This window comes from Myripristis murdjan, chromosome 2 (assembly GCF_902150065.1).
Source record: "Myripristis murdjan chromosome 2, fMyrMur1.1, whole genome shotgun sequence".
Taxonomy (NCBI): domain Eukaryota; kingdom Metazoa; phylum Chordata; class Actinopteri; order Holocentriformes; family Holocentridae; genus Myripristis; species Myripristis murdjan.
Genome location: NC_043981.1, coordinates 19,430,682 through 19,444,070, shown reverse-complemented (window position 1 = coordinate 19,444,070; position 13,389 = coordinate 19,430,682). Strand labels below are relative to the sequence as shown.

At 42.3% G+C, this 13,389-nt stretch overlaps 1 protein-coding gene across 2 annotated transcripts in view; it reads left to right on the top strand.

Annotated features, from left to right (window-relative positions):
- The first annotated feature begins 10,108 nt into the window (after positions 1–10,108).
- The window catches only part of sh3bp4a (SH3-domain binding protein 4a), a 28,463-nt gene continuing 25,182 nt past the window's right edge, over positions 10,109–13,389 (top strand). The window contains exon 1 of one of the 2 annotated variants that reach the window (XM_030067735.1): positions 10,109–10,383. The gene's annotated coding sequence lies outside the window, so the exon portion shown is untranslated. The remainder of the gene's footprint in view (positions 10,384–13,389) is intronic. The other variant, XM_030067743.1, reaches the window with a different exon arrangement.

The following is a 13,389-nucleotide window of genomic DNA, read 5'->3' as shown; positions in this document are numbered from 1 at the left end:
GATAAAAGTGACTAACCGAGGGTAAAGGTGCTTCTCTGTTGCATTTTATCATAAATAAGTCAACAGCACATTAAGTTTGACACAGAATTATAATTAACATGAACAAACGACACTGTTTCAGAGAAGCCCATCGGCTTCGGTGCTGCATTTCCCAGCGTCGGTTTGTCAGGAAATCTGCTGTGTGAAGAACCCAATTTTCACGTATTCCCAACCAGTGAGCGCCCTCTAGTGGGCCGTGGAATGCCGATGGGGTGTCAGACATTCAGGTCATGGTTCTCCACGTAGAGTTGAGTTGAGTTCAGCTGCATTGGGTTTAGATTGTTGAAGACGTTTCACTTCTCATCCCAGAAGCTTCCTCAGTTCTGACAGGGTGGTGGGGAGCTCCAGCTGTTTCACCTGTCCAGGTCGTCGAACCACTGGATCACTGGTGCTCCTCCCTGTTCAGGTGACAGGAATCACCTGACCTCAGGAGTGAATGGCGGTCGTTGAGGTCACCTGACCTCAGGAGTGAATGACGGTCGTTGGGGTCACCTGACCTCAGGAGTGAATGACGGTCGTTGGGGTCATGAGAGGTTGAGGATGAATGGTTGAACTTCCTGTGAAGGGCTGACAGGACGCCGTCGCAGGCTGGAGATGGTTCTTATATCCGGTTGTATGGACATTCTGTTTTCGTGGTTGCTTATGTTTTTCTTTAGTATTTAAACATTTTTAAAAATATTTTAAGATAGTTTTATTTTACATTATTTTGTTTTGTTATATTTGTATGTGTGGAGAATATTAAAAATGTTTTTTTTTTTTTTTTTTTTTTTTTTTACATATTTTTTTTTAAAAAAATGATGTCATTTTGTTTTATGTGGAGAATATGTTTGGTGTCCAGGTGTTGGTTGGAAAAGAGGCTTAATGTTTTTGTCATTTCCCCATCTTTAATTGCGTGACCCTTTTAAATCAATATATATACTCAATCAATAAATAATAGATTGTCTGTGGGTGAGTTGATTTATTTTTTCTCAGAGGACGAAGACAAGATCTATAAATCTCCTCAGAACATCTGCAGCTTTGAACTTTGCAAGAGCTTTTTAATACAACCAAACTTTAATGTAAGAGCAATTTAAACCCCAAAATTAAAGAAAAACAAAGCTGTCAGATGCAGTCTGATTCTCACTGGACACGGCGAATGAAAGAAACTACAAATGTGCACAATAAGAGACAGAAAAGTTAATTGTTAAGGGACACAAAGTCCAAGTGTGATCAGCGAAGCAGAGAGGATGCAGATTGTACAAGCACAGTCTGCCGCTGCCGAATCACTGGACCCAAATCAATAACCAGGTTTTTTTTTTTTTTTTTTTTTTTTTTTTTTGTAATGGTGCAGATCTGAACTTGGAGAGGAGGCTCTTAGACTCGCTGCTTGCCTCTCTTCTTTCTGGGGTTTTATCATTAGATTTTATCACTTTATTGTTTTGTTACATTTTAAAGGCCTGCTCCACTCAAAATCAGATGTTTTTATGTTTTTTTTTATTTTAGTCGTCTTGGCAGCTGGACTTTGACTTTGCAGATTGATGTTGGTGCTGGATCTGTCACTGCAGTGCCCTTTTTACCTTGGCGCTGACATTGGGCCGTGATTGTCTGAACATAAAATGAACTTTTGTTCTAACCCATAACAAACAGCCTCTGACAGCATTTTTTATTTATTTTTTTTTTGCTTTCTACATGACTTATGCAGCTTTAAAGTCGACCACATCTCTAACTTTTAAAGCATGCAACAGTGTGTTGGTGCATTTGTGATCATGCAATTTAGACTTCTTATATCTTTCTTCTGTAGAGTGAAAACTGGATTTGTGGATTTGGACTTGTTTCTCCACACAGCAGGTAATGTATGGAACCATGACAGAGCAATAAAATAGATATATTTATAGTGAGTTTTGACTGAAGGTATGTTGTGTTTTATATAACTTTGCCATGGATTTAGGCCTTTTGTGATCGTTCATGTCTAGTCCATTACATGTTTGTGTTGGGCTGCGTGCCAATCGGCTGCAGGTGGTTTTCCCCCAACAGGTGAAAGCAGAGTTAATCCTCCCTGAAGCCGTTCGGTGAAGTCACAGCGTCGACCTGCCAGCCTCTCACAGAGGTTTAAGCCTCGCCGCAGTGACCTGACGTGGGCTTAGCGCTCGCCATATGCTGTTTTGGTTTGTCTGGAGGCCGAGAGAGCTGGCACAGATTAACCCTGCGGGCCGTGTGGCGTCTCTCCTGCCGCCCCCGTGAGGTCAGACGCAAACTTCATCCAAGACAGACCGGACAGCTCAGGTCTCTGCGGCTTCCTGCCTCAGTCCTGCGTGGCCCTGTGACCCCAATCGGGACAAATCTCTGGATCTGACACACATCCTCTCAGGTCAAGTGAGTCAGTCATTTTTGCTTGACTTTTGTACGTCACTCCATTTTAAATCACAGAGAAGAACTGTGAGTGCTGGGACAGGCTAGCTTCCACATTTCAGGTCATTTCTTGCTAATTTGTTCATCACTTTTCCCCTCATATTTGAAAGAAATCAAATTAATTTGCTCAGGTTTCAAAGGGTTCACTTTGTGAAGCTAAACTCTCATCTGACTTAACACAGAAAACACACACACCCTCACACACACACACACACACGCACACACTAACACACACACCTATGCACAGGTCTCCTGCTCATTCTTGCTGTAATACACACTAAATTGTCCTGTATAATAAGTGTGTGTTGTGCACTTCACTAGCCATAAAACATATTTTAAATTAGTGCTGAATAACGGTCCATTTCTCTGGGTACACTCCTGCATCGACCTTTTTAAACTCACACACACTCTTCAATTGGAGGGCTCAGGTTGCTACGGGAAATTGCGGACCCGGCGACTTGTGGGTAATTGGTGTTGAACCGCACTGGGCAACGGCAAGGGCTCAAAAATAATGATTTCACAAAGGCTGGGTGATGGAGTCACAGAGCAGCGGCTCTGCTGCAGAATCACATTACCTCAGAGTGCTGGAGTCTATCTATCCATCAGTCTATCTATGTGGACTAAAGTCCTGGTCCACCTGCAGGAGCTTCTCTGAGCTCCATCCTGAACCCAGAGGCTTTAATATGGAGTTGGTCCTTTGCAGCAGAACAGCTTCCACTCTTCTGGGAGGCTTTCTGCCAGATGTTGGAGTGTCTGTGGGAGTTTCTGCCAGATGTTGGAGTGTCTGTGGGAGTTTTGAGCCTTTGTGAGCTCAGACTCTGATGTTGGCCCAGAGGGCCCGGCTCCCAGTCTGCGTTCTAGTTGATCCAAAGGTGTTGGATGGGGTTGAGGTCGGGGCTCTGTGCAGGCCGCTCAACTTCTTCCACCCCAAACTCAGCCGGCCACGCCTTTATGGAGCTGCTCTGTGCACTGGGGCTCAGTCATGCTGGGACAGGAAAGGGCCTTCCTTCCCCAAACTGGTCCCACAGAGCTGGAAGCAGAGAATTGTCCAAAATGTGTCGGTGAGCTGAAGCGTTCAGATTTCCCTTCAGTGGAGCTGAGGGGCCGAGGCCGAGCCCAGAAACACCAGCCCACAGCGTGACCCCTCCTCCAGCAAACTGCACAGTCGGCACAATGCGCTCAGGCAGGGAACGTTCTCCTGGAGGCAGGGAACGTTCTCCTGGTGTTCCCCAAACCCAGACTCGTCCATCAGACCGCCACATAGAGGAGCCTGATTGGTCGCTCTGCAGAACACGTTTCCACCGCTCCAGAGTCCGGCAGTGGTGTGCTTTATGACACTCCATGCGAGTCGCTGTGGTTCCTAAACGCTTCCGCTTTGCAATAATCCCACTTCCAGCTGATGGTGGAATATCTAGGAGGGAAGAAAGTTGAGCAGCTGACTTGTTGCAGCGGTGGCTTCCTGTTCCATCACTATTCCAGCAGCACCTGGAACTCAGTGAGCTCTTTAGAACCAGACGCTCTGTCACTGATGTTGGTGAAGGCAGACTGCATGGCTGCTGCTGGAGGTTACACACCTGTGGCAGCGGGACTGAATCAAACACCTGAATTCAGTGATGAAGAGGTGTGGCCCAATGCATTTGTCCATGTAGTGTATATTCATTTCTTTCGCTTTTAACTCAGCATGAAGTTTTTTTTTTTTGTTTTTGTTTTTTTGGCTTTTAAACAAGTCCTTTAAACTTGTTGTCTTTAACTAGCCAGCTGTTGTTGCTCTTAAATGTGCTGTATAAATATATTTGGCTCGACTTGACTTGACTGAATAATGAAGTGCTTTAGGTCTATAAAGAAGATTCTACAAAGAAGATTCAAAATGAATGCAGGCTTTAGTCTGAAGCGAGCGAACAGCAAGCTGTTTGACCTCAGCAAACACGGACGCAGAAATAAGACAATCACTTCTTCTACAGATCCATGTCTGAAGGGAAAACATCATTAGCAGGCGTTCATCATCATCCCGTATCTTGTCTGAGTGTCCTTGAGCGAAAATCCCCTCGTCGGCTCGCTTTCTGGGAGTCACCGAGGATAAGAGCATCAGACGAGACTGTGACGGCTGTTAAAGTGCAGAGGATCCAGGCGGTGAGAGTGTAATCGTTTTGTAACCGGGGATTTAAGGATTTAAGGATTTTAGGGCCATCCTTCAAAACTAGCATCATTTCTGGCTTAATTTGGCGAGCAGTAATCGTTTAGTCAGAGCGGGCGGCGCCACGTTTCTCATGCTGCAGATCTAACGAGGGAATAAAACTTCCTGTTGAGGAGAAATCAAATCCAAAGCTGCTGCTTGTTTTCTTCACTCTGGACTAAACTGCACCTTCCTCTTTGGTTCATTGGTTTCATAAAACCAGTGAAATATTGTGATGTTCAAATGCGTCTCATCTGAGCTGGTGCTGTTTGTCCAGGTGAGGACGTAATCCAACCAGCTGCTGGAAAACCGGCCCGCAGCACAAGGCATTGTGGGTAGACGGAGACAAAATGCTGCTCATCATCAGCTGTTTTCTGCATGTGCTCACAAACCTGACACCTAAACAAATGCACCTGCTTTCTTTCAAAAACATGAGGGGGGAAAGGAAATCCCTCCTCATACATAAAAAACAAAACAAACTAAAGAAAAACAACATATTAACAACAACAACAATAACAGTAATAATAAAGAAAGTAAAAAATACCAGAATATTGATACAAAAATACTATAAGAAAACAAACAAGCAAAAACAGTAAATAAATAGAATGAAACATGAAAATATCCAGAAAATTCGTTTCTAACTGTTGTAAGAATTATATTCTAATTACAAGAAATCTGCCCCAAAAATGTAAAAAATTACAGGAAAATTGAAGACGTATGAACATACAGTATACACATAAATCCCCCCCAAAATGAAAAATAAAGTGATTTTTGTTCAGACAGTGAAATAAAACTTTTCAAAATAAAAACCAGTGGCTTCAAAAAGAAAGAAAGAAAGAAAAAAAATTAGAACAAAGTCTGAAGTCTGGAGGTGTGCAGGAAGACAAAGCTGTCTTCACGCTCAGCCGTCGTTCTTCTTCTCCTCTCTTCTCCCCAGACTGCTTCCTGTCTTCCTCTCTCCATCTGGCCGTTTAATAACGCTTCACACCAGAGGCAGCACAACCTGTTCACAGGAAATTACTTATTCATCTCTTCCCCAGCTGGAGTGGAGCGAACGGCTGGAGATAAGCTGGTCGAACCCTCTGCAGTGGCCACCGGGCAGAGCACACACACACACACACTCACACACACACACACACACACACACACACAGCTGAGAGTCTGCAGCCTTTCCTTTCCTTAGGCAGCGTTTTCAGGAGTTGGTTCTAAATGCCTGATGTGTAACTGGCAGGAGGTGATCGTCCTGAGCGAGGCGCCGCCCCCGTGGCCTCGCAGCGCCTCGCTCAGCCACCGGCTGTCGGCACGGCGATGTTAACGTCGTCTGTGTGTCTGTGTGTCCCTTCAGGGCGACTGACAGGATTCACAGTGTGACTCTGCTGCTCACTAACACATTTATAGGGGCTTTTTTTTTAATCGATAATGTAATCTTCCTTTAGGATATCATGCACTGTTTTTATCTCTCAAAATGGAAAAAAGTAAAACAACATTAAAGTTTATTATCGTCTTCCCAGACAACTTGTATCGGTGCAGAATCGGACTTTGTCACAAAGATGTTTGATATGAAAGCTAAACTTTGTTTGAGTCGTTCTGTTTGACTTTTAAAGGAATATTTCACCATTTTAGGCAAAACTTCCCCAGACTGAGACCAGATGTTGGACACCATGTTCACCTCTGGATGTCCAGTGGTTCAGTTCCTATGGGTAGCATTTCCTGTTAGCTTAGCATAAAGACTTGAAGTCTATGGGAGTCGTTAGCCTGGCTCTGTCGAAGTGAAATAATAACCCTCCCAGCAGCTCTGAAGCTGTCTGATTCACACATGTGGAGGTGAAATACACAACTATATTCTCTATATTAATCATGCAGGGATTTATGATGAGTTTATTGTGATTTTAATATATTTGGCATTTAAAAAATCATCTATGCTGTCACTGTTACACTGTTAAAGAATGTTCCAGTCAACACTATGCATGTTAGTGTATTACATAATAATTAGCATTTTCTCTCTATAGTAGTAAAAATTAAAAAATAAAATAAAACATAAATTAATTAATTACATGCAGTATCCAGATTATGAACTCCTAATTGAGGAAATCACAGCAGTAATCCTGTAATCTCCCTGCAGCAGCTCATCGTGCTCCTGGAGTCCTCAGTAATGAATTTATGCTGACTTTGTTGTACTACCTGGTTTGTGTTTTCATGCCCTGATATTCCTGCAGGGATTTTCACATTTTCTCTGATATTTGTGTCGTGTGGTTTTAAAATGTTACTGCTGGATTCCTGTGGCTCATTCAGAGCAAGGCAGCGGCTCCTCAGCTGCTGATCTGCAGCATTTACATCTTGTCAGGCCGTATTCTGCGACGACTTGATGCTTTATTATTGTGAAGCCCTAAATTTGCAAACTGGTGTTCCTGGCCGTGACCGAGCCGGCTGACATGCCAGCGCACACGTATTCTGATGCAAAGCGGCCGAGGCGATGGCCGGGCTGCCTGGGAAGGAGGTGTGTAGAAAGCTCTTTTCACGTCCACAGAGCTGCTATTGAGCGCGGCTGAATGGATCCATCAAAGCAGAGCGGCGACTAATGTGAGCTGAACCGCAGGGCAGCAACGGCCGAGCTGCCACTCAGCCACACACTCGCTCACCTCCCTGCTGCTGCTGCAGGGCGAGCCGGTCCACTGCCGCAGGAACCAGTGCACCAGTACAGGGGACAGCCTCAGCTCCCAGGAGCCTCTGGGCGTGTTTTTTTTTTTTTTTTTTTTTTTTAGGTTAATCACTCTGAACAAAATTCACTCTTTCTTTCATTCTTTATTCATTTATTTTATTTTGTTTTTATTTTATTTATTTATTTATGTTGTTTAGATATTTTGGAGTATCTTTATTTTATTTTATTTTATTTTATTTTAAATATTTTTTTGGGTAACTTTGTCATGCCATTTAATATGAAAATCTTACTTTGATGTCCAGTTTGACTTGCGTGCCGGTGATGTGCGTGTGTGAGGAAAAGAAACACGGCCCATAGATTTCTCGTTTGTCTGGTTCTTTTTGACTCCATGTGATGAAACTTTCAGTCGTTTGAAAGGATTCAGGGTCGACCTGCAGAGACAATCTGATGGAGACAAGGAGCGATGCAGTCAAGTCTTATCAAGTTCAGATTTTGTTTTATAGAAGGACATTTTGGGGGGATGATTCATATGAAGTTCATATTTGTGTATGAATCAGCATTTTTACACAAAAGGCATATTTTGATCAAAAGACTGACCACTTTGGGTCAAAAGTGTTCAATAAATTTAAATACCAGCCTGGACTGTTGTCTTGTCCAGGGTGTCCTTTGGAGAAACAGACCTCGGCCTCAGCAGAGCAGTTTCCTGGTGAGGTTTTAACCGAGAAAACCCTGAGCGGCCGTGAGCTGCAGGGGAAGGAGAGCGGCCGAGTCAAATGCCACGAGCGTGAATGTAAATTTTAGATCCTGTGTCGTCTTTCCCCTCCGAGACGCCGCATCAGACAAACAGCGAGCGCTCGGGACCCACGGACAAAGAAACATGACCTTTGAAATTTAAGATTCTCGCTGACATTTTACTTTTTATTTATCCAGGGAGAGTTGGCTGAGCCCCGTGCTCTTTCTCCCTCGGCGGCGCTCCACACACTCCTTCACACAGCACACCTTCTCGCCCGGGCCTCCTCTGCTGCTCGGGGAGCCTTTTCTGTGAAATGTCTTCCTCCCACCCAGCCCACACTTTCTCAGCTGATCCAGGAACAATCCAAGCTGACAGGCCTCAGGTTAAAAGGCTGCTTTCTCTATGATATATATATTTTTTATTTAATTGTCCTCCCACAGTGAAAGCAGAGCGCAGCCTGTTTGTCTCTCCGATGCCACTGATCTGGTTTTAATGAAACTCGGCGAGCGATGGCCGTCTCTGCTCAGTGTGTGTTGACTTGTTGATGCCTGGCTCGTGGGCGTCTGCCGTTCATTTTGAAGGAATACTCCAACGCTTCAGGCCAAGATGTTGGACACCATTTTCACCTCTGGATGTCCAGCAGTTCAGTTCCTATGGTTTTAGCATTTCCTGTTAGCTTAGCATAAAGACTTGAAGTCTATGGGAGTCGTTAGCCTGGCTCTGTGAACATGACAGCTAATTCATGCATTTACCTCACTGATAAAGGCTTTTTACCTTTCTACCACTAAAGTGCCTCGGTCATCATCTTTTTTACATGAATGTTATCACCCTCAGCCTGAAGGGCACCTTGTTAGGTTTTTACCTTTGAAAGAAGACGCACTCCTCTCTCTACGTTTCTAACCAACAAATAAAAAACATGGCATATCAACATTTAGACTGACAGCCAGTGTGGTGGAGCCTGCGTCAGCGTCATGTGACTGCCAGAGAACGCTAACTAACGTTAACTCATTAGCGGCTGAAGCCACTCTGGTTCACTTCGCCAGCAAAACTGCTTGGTTTACGTTAGGAAAAGGTCACGGTTAACGTTATGAGGTTTTAGCAGATGTTCACTGATACCAGCCAGCAGACTTTGTCTAAAAACGAGCATGTTTAATGAGGTTAATGAGGTTTAATGACGGTGAAGTCTGAGTGTGACTCCACTTCCTAAATGTGGACGTGATGCTGGTGTGAGTGACTGCACCCGGCCCGGCGGCGTGCTGCGTCCCGAGCGACAGCTGTGACTTTAAAGTGAACAACATGCAAACACTCCACCCTCGCTGTCAAACGCCGGCCGCAAATCAGCTAACGAGGGTCAGCGACCTCTGACTTCCCAGCATGCCTCTGGGCTTAGGTCACTGTGGTGAGGAGGCCGGACTGCTGGAGGAAGCTAATGTTAGCTCTTCATACTGTGGGCAGGATAATAATCATATAATTTCTCTTCTTCTTTCAACATCCCTCTGTTTTCTCTCTGCTGTGTTTTGGCTTCTTTTGTTTTCCTCTTTAACTTGACATCACTTTATTCTCACCTTGATTAATATATTACTATCTAATATAATACCATGTAATCTCACATTTGAGTGTTTCAATACGATTTAAAAAAAAAAAAAAAAAAAAAAAAGCTTTAATTAGAAAATTAGAAAATCCAGCTTTTGATGTCTTTAAATTATGAGGCTAAATGTCTTTTGTTCCCTGAGAGCCTGAAATATTCTCATGAAAATAATAATAAATAAATGAGCCCCAAAATAAGAGTTTATTTTCATTGTTTGTCACTGTAGAGGAGTATTTTGTGCTGTGGAGGGTGATGTACTCTCAGGTATTCAGCTGTGTTAATATGATTTAATCAATGCATGTTGTCATTGTGTGTGTTTTATTTTCATGCATCAGGTTCGTTGGCTGTGTTTTGTTGATTAGAGCCAGGAGACTTGCTGCTGATGGAGTGTGTGTGCCACGAACGTGTGGCGGTGTGTGTGTGGCTCCGCCCCTTCTGCGGACGTCACCCTCCACACACACACACACACACACACACACACACACACACACACACACACACACACACACACACACGCAGGCAGCAGAGCAGCTCCAGTGCGCCGGCAGAGCGGAGTGCAGACGGACGGATGCGGCGTGTCGGCTCTCGGTTCACCGTTTGAAACTTCCGGACGGAATATCCACGGGAACTCGCCCAGGTGACTTTTTGTTTCTTGTTTTTTGGGGAATTTTTCTTTCCTTTGAAGGCAAATGACGCGAGAAAAAGCGAGAAGTGTCGGCGGGGCAGCGTTAATTGTTCTCCCTCTCACTTAATTGTTGAGCCGTCAGGGACTGAGCTGGATGTTCACGTCTGAGCGGCCGGAGGTCAGTCACGCTTTCTATCTAAATTTACATTTTTGATTTTTTTTTCTATGTTTAGGAGACTTTTGGTTATGGCAGTTGATGCTAAATAATTCCAAAATGTATGGAGAGAAATTCGGCTTCCCCCTAAGGTGAATATTCCGCTGATATTCCCATTGCACACACCAAGTCTCTCTGTATAGTGACTTTACAGGCACCTTGTTGTACCTGGTGGTGTTTTTTAAAATCATCTGTGGTAATATTCTAATCCACACTGATGTTTTTCCACTTTACAGTACTTTCATATTGCCTGTGGTCGCTGTATTCCTGTAATATTCCTATAATACTCCTATGTAGGGGCTTGCAGTGAGTGTGGTGTTCAGTAGCTTAGTAATACCTTATAATATAACTTCTAATGTATTGTATGGTGCTTTCCCTGCTGTCAACGCAGTAGGGGTTTATGAGTGTCATGGGAGGCTACTCTACAGTCAATTTATGTCCATTTTATTGTATATTATAATAATTTATCTGCTATAGTATCACTGTAATAGACTCGAAGTGAATCTGCGGTGCTGCATAGTGAGTGTTTTTATCATCTGTGGTATATTCTTATAATATTCCCAGGCTTCATAAACTTAGAGGTGCCCATAGCACTTTTTTAATGGCCTGTGGCCGCTATATCCCTGTAATATTCCTAAAATATTCCTATAATCCTCCTGTATAGCCAGCACTTGCAGTGTGAGTGGGGCGTTCAGCAGCTTAATAATTCAGTAGCCTGCCTTATAATACCTTTTAGTTTCTTGTACTGTGTTTTGCCTGCTGTTGCGTCACTGCAACCCTCCTCTAGTATTCCTACAACAGGATTTTTTTTCTCTGCTTCTGTGGTATTTTGCAGTGAATTCATTACAGTGAGCTTATTGTGGAGGCTTATTATGATAATGTGCCTGCTGTAGTATCATTATAATATTCCCACAGGGTGTCTGCGGTGCTGTATTTACAGTCACCTTACTTGCAGGTGTTTATATCGTCTGTGGTGTCACTGTGATATCCCTGTAATATTCCAGAGGCTCCTACAGTCACTGCACTGATGTTATTACGCTTTGTAGGATCTTTATGTCGCCTGTAATATTCCTGTAATATTCCTGCACAGGGTCTTATAGTGACATTATTGTTGATGTTCCTGGATATTTAAATTCCCAATGAGTCTATTCAGTCCTTATAATATCTTATAATGTCTTGTATGATGTTTTCCCTGCTGTAACACTCACACTACAGCAGACCTGTTACCACAGTACAGGGGTTCATGTGTGTCTGTGGTACTCTCCCATACATTTATAGTGATATATTATACGTAGACTACAATTAATTTTTTAAAAATAATTTCCTAAAGGGATTTAAAATGTGAGTTTGTAGTGCTTTTATTTTTAATGTATTTTAATTTTTAACATTTTTAAAATTATTTTATTTTATTACAGCATTACATTTTATTTTGTATTATATACAGTACTGGTATTAGCATTTTATTATTACTTTTAATTTGATTGTTTTAATATTTTATCTTTATAGTATTTTATTAGCATTTTATTTTATTATTCTGCTTTAGTTTGTCTTTTTTAAAATTTTTAAATATATTTGTATTATTACTTCTGATTTCTTGTTTTATGATTTTTTTTATTATATTCATATTATTTTTAATTGGTATTTTTTTAAAAACTTTTTCCATCATGTTATTTTTGAGTATATTTTTATTATTACTTTTGATTTGTTGTTATATTATTTTATTATCTTTATGCTATATTTTATTTGTATTTTATTTTATCATTTTATTTACATTAATACTTTATCATATTATCTTTATGTAATGACAATTTTTAAAGTTTTTGGTATTTTGCGTTATTATTGCATTGTATCATTTTTATTTTTATTTATTTATTTTATTTTTATTATTTTATAGAGGAGGGAGGCAGGGAGTCAGTGGTGAGTTTATGAAGGCAGTGTTTTAATAAAACTTTTATATTTTACTGGTACTTTTTAAAATTCTTTTTATTGTATGTCTTTTATGTTGTGGCTTTGCTGTGTGTTGTGCTGTTGCTGGTGTTTTGGCGGCGCTCTCGTCCTCCTGCTGCTCTTCTTCTCGTAGACGATCCTCTGGCTCGCTCATCAATTACTCATCACCTTCAAAGTGATCGCCTCGCTTTCACAGCTTCATTCAAAATTCACTCGTCCTCCTCCTCTTCATCACTCCTCTTTCATTCCCTCTCTTGTTGCTGTTTTTTTTTGTTTTTTAAATTTGTTTTATTTTTTAGAGAAGCGTTCAGAGTTTCGGGTTAAAAGTTGTTTTGGTGAAGTTTGAATATTGATGAATATTCATGAAGTCACATTAACGTGTTTACACACGGAGGGAAGTGACGCTCACTGACAGTCAATGTAGCATCAGCCACTGTGTGTGTGTGTGTGTGTGTGTGTGTGTGTGTGTGTCTGCTCAGCCCTTGCCAATAAGGTCATCTGATAAGCTGAAAATCCTCTCTCTCTCCCTCTAACACACACACACACACACACACACACACACACACACACACACACACACACACACAGGGATTGGGTAACATGAGGAATGTGGGAGACTTTGCTCTGCTCCTCCTCTCTCTCCTTTCTGTTCTCCTCATTTCTGTTCTCTGCTGCTTTGTCTTCCTCCTCCTCCTCTTCTTCACCTTCCTCTTCTTTTTCTTCTTCTTTCTCTACCTCTTCCTCCTTTTCTTCTGCCCCCACTCTTCTACGACTTCTTCTTCCCCCTCTTCTCTTTCATCTTCCTCTCCTCCTCCTTTGTCTTCCTCTTCTCCATCTTCTTCTTCTTCTTCTTCTGTTTCTTCTTCTGCCCCTGCCCCCTTCATTTCTCCCCTTCGTCTTTTGTCTTCCTCTTCTTCTTCCTCCTCTTTTTTACACCCACACTGTCTTTCCTCTCAGCAGTGGAACCATCATCCCACTTTTAGTCTTCACACACACACACACATACACAAACACACACACACA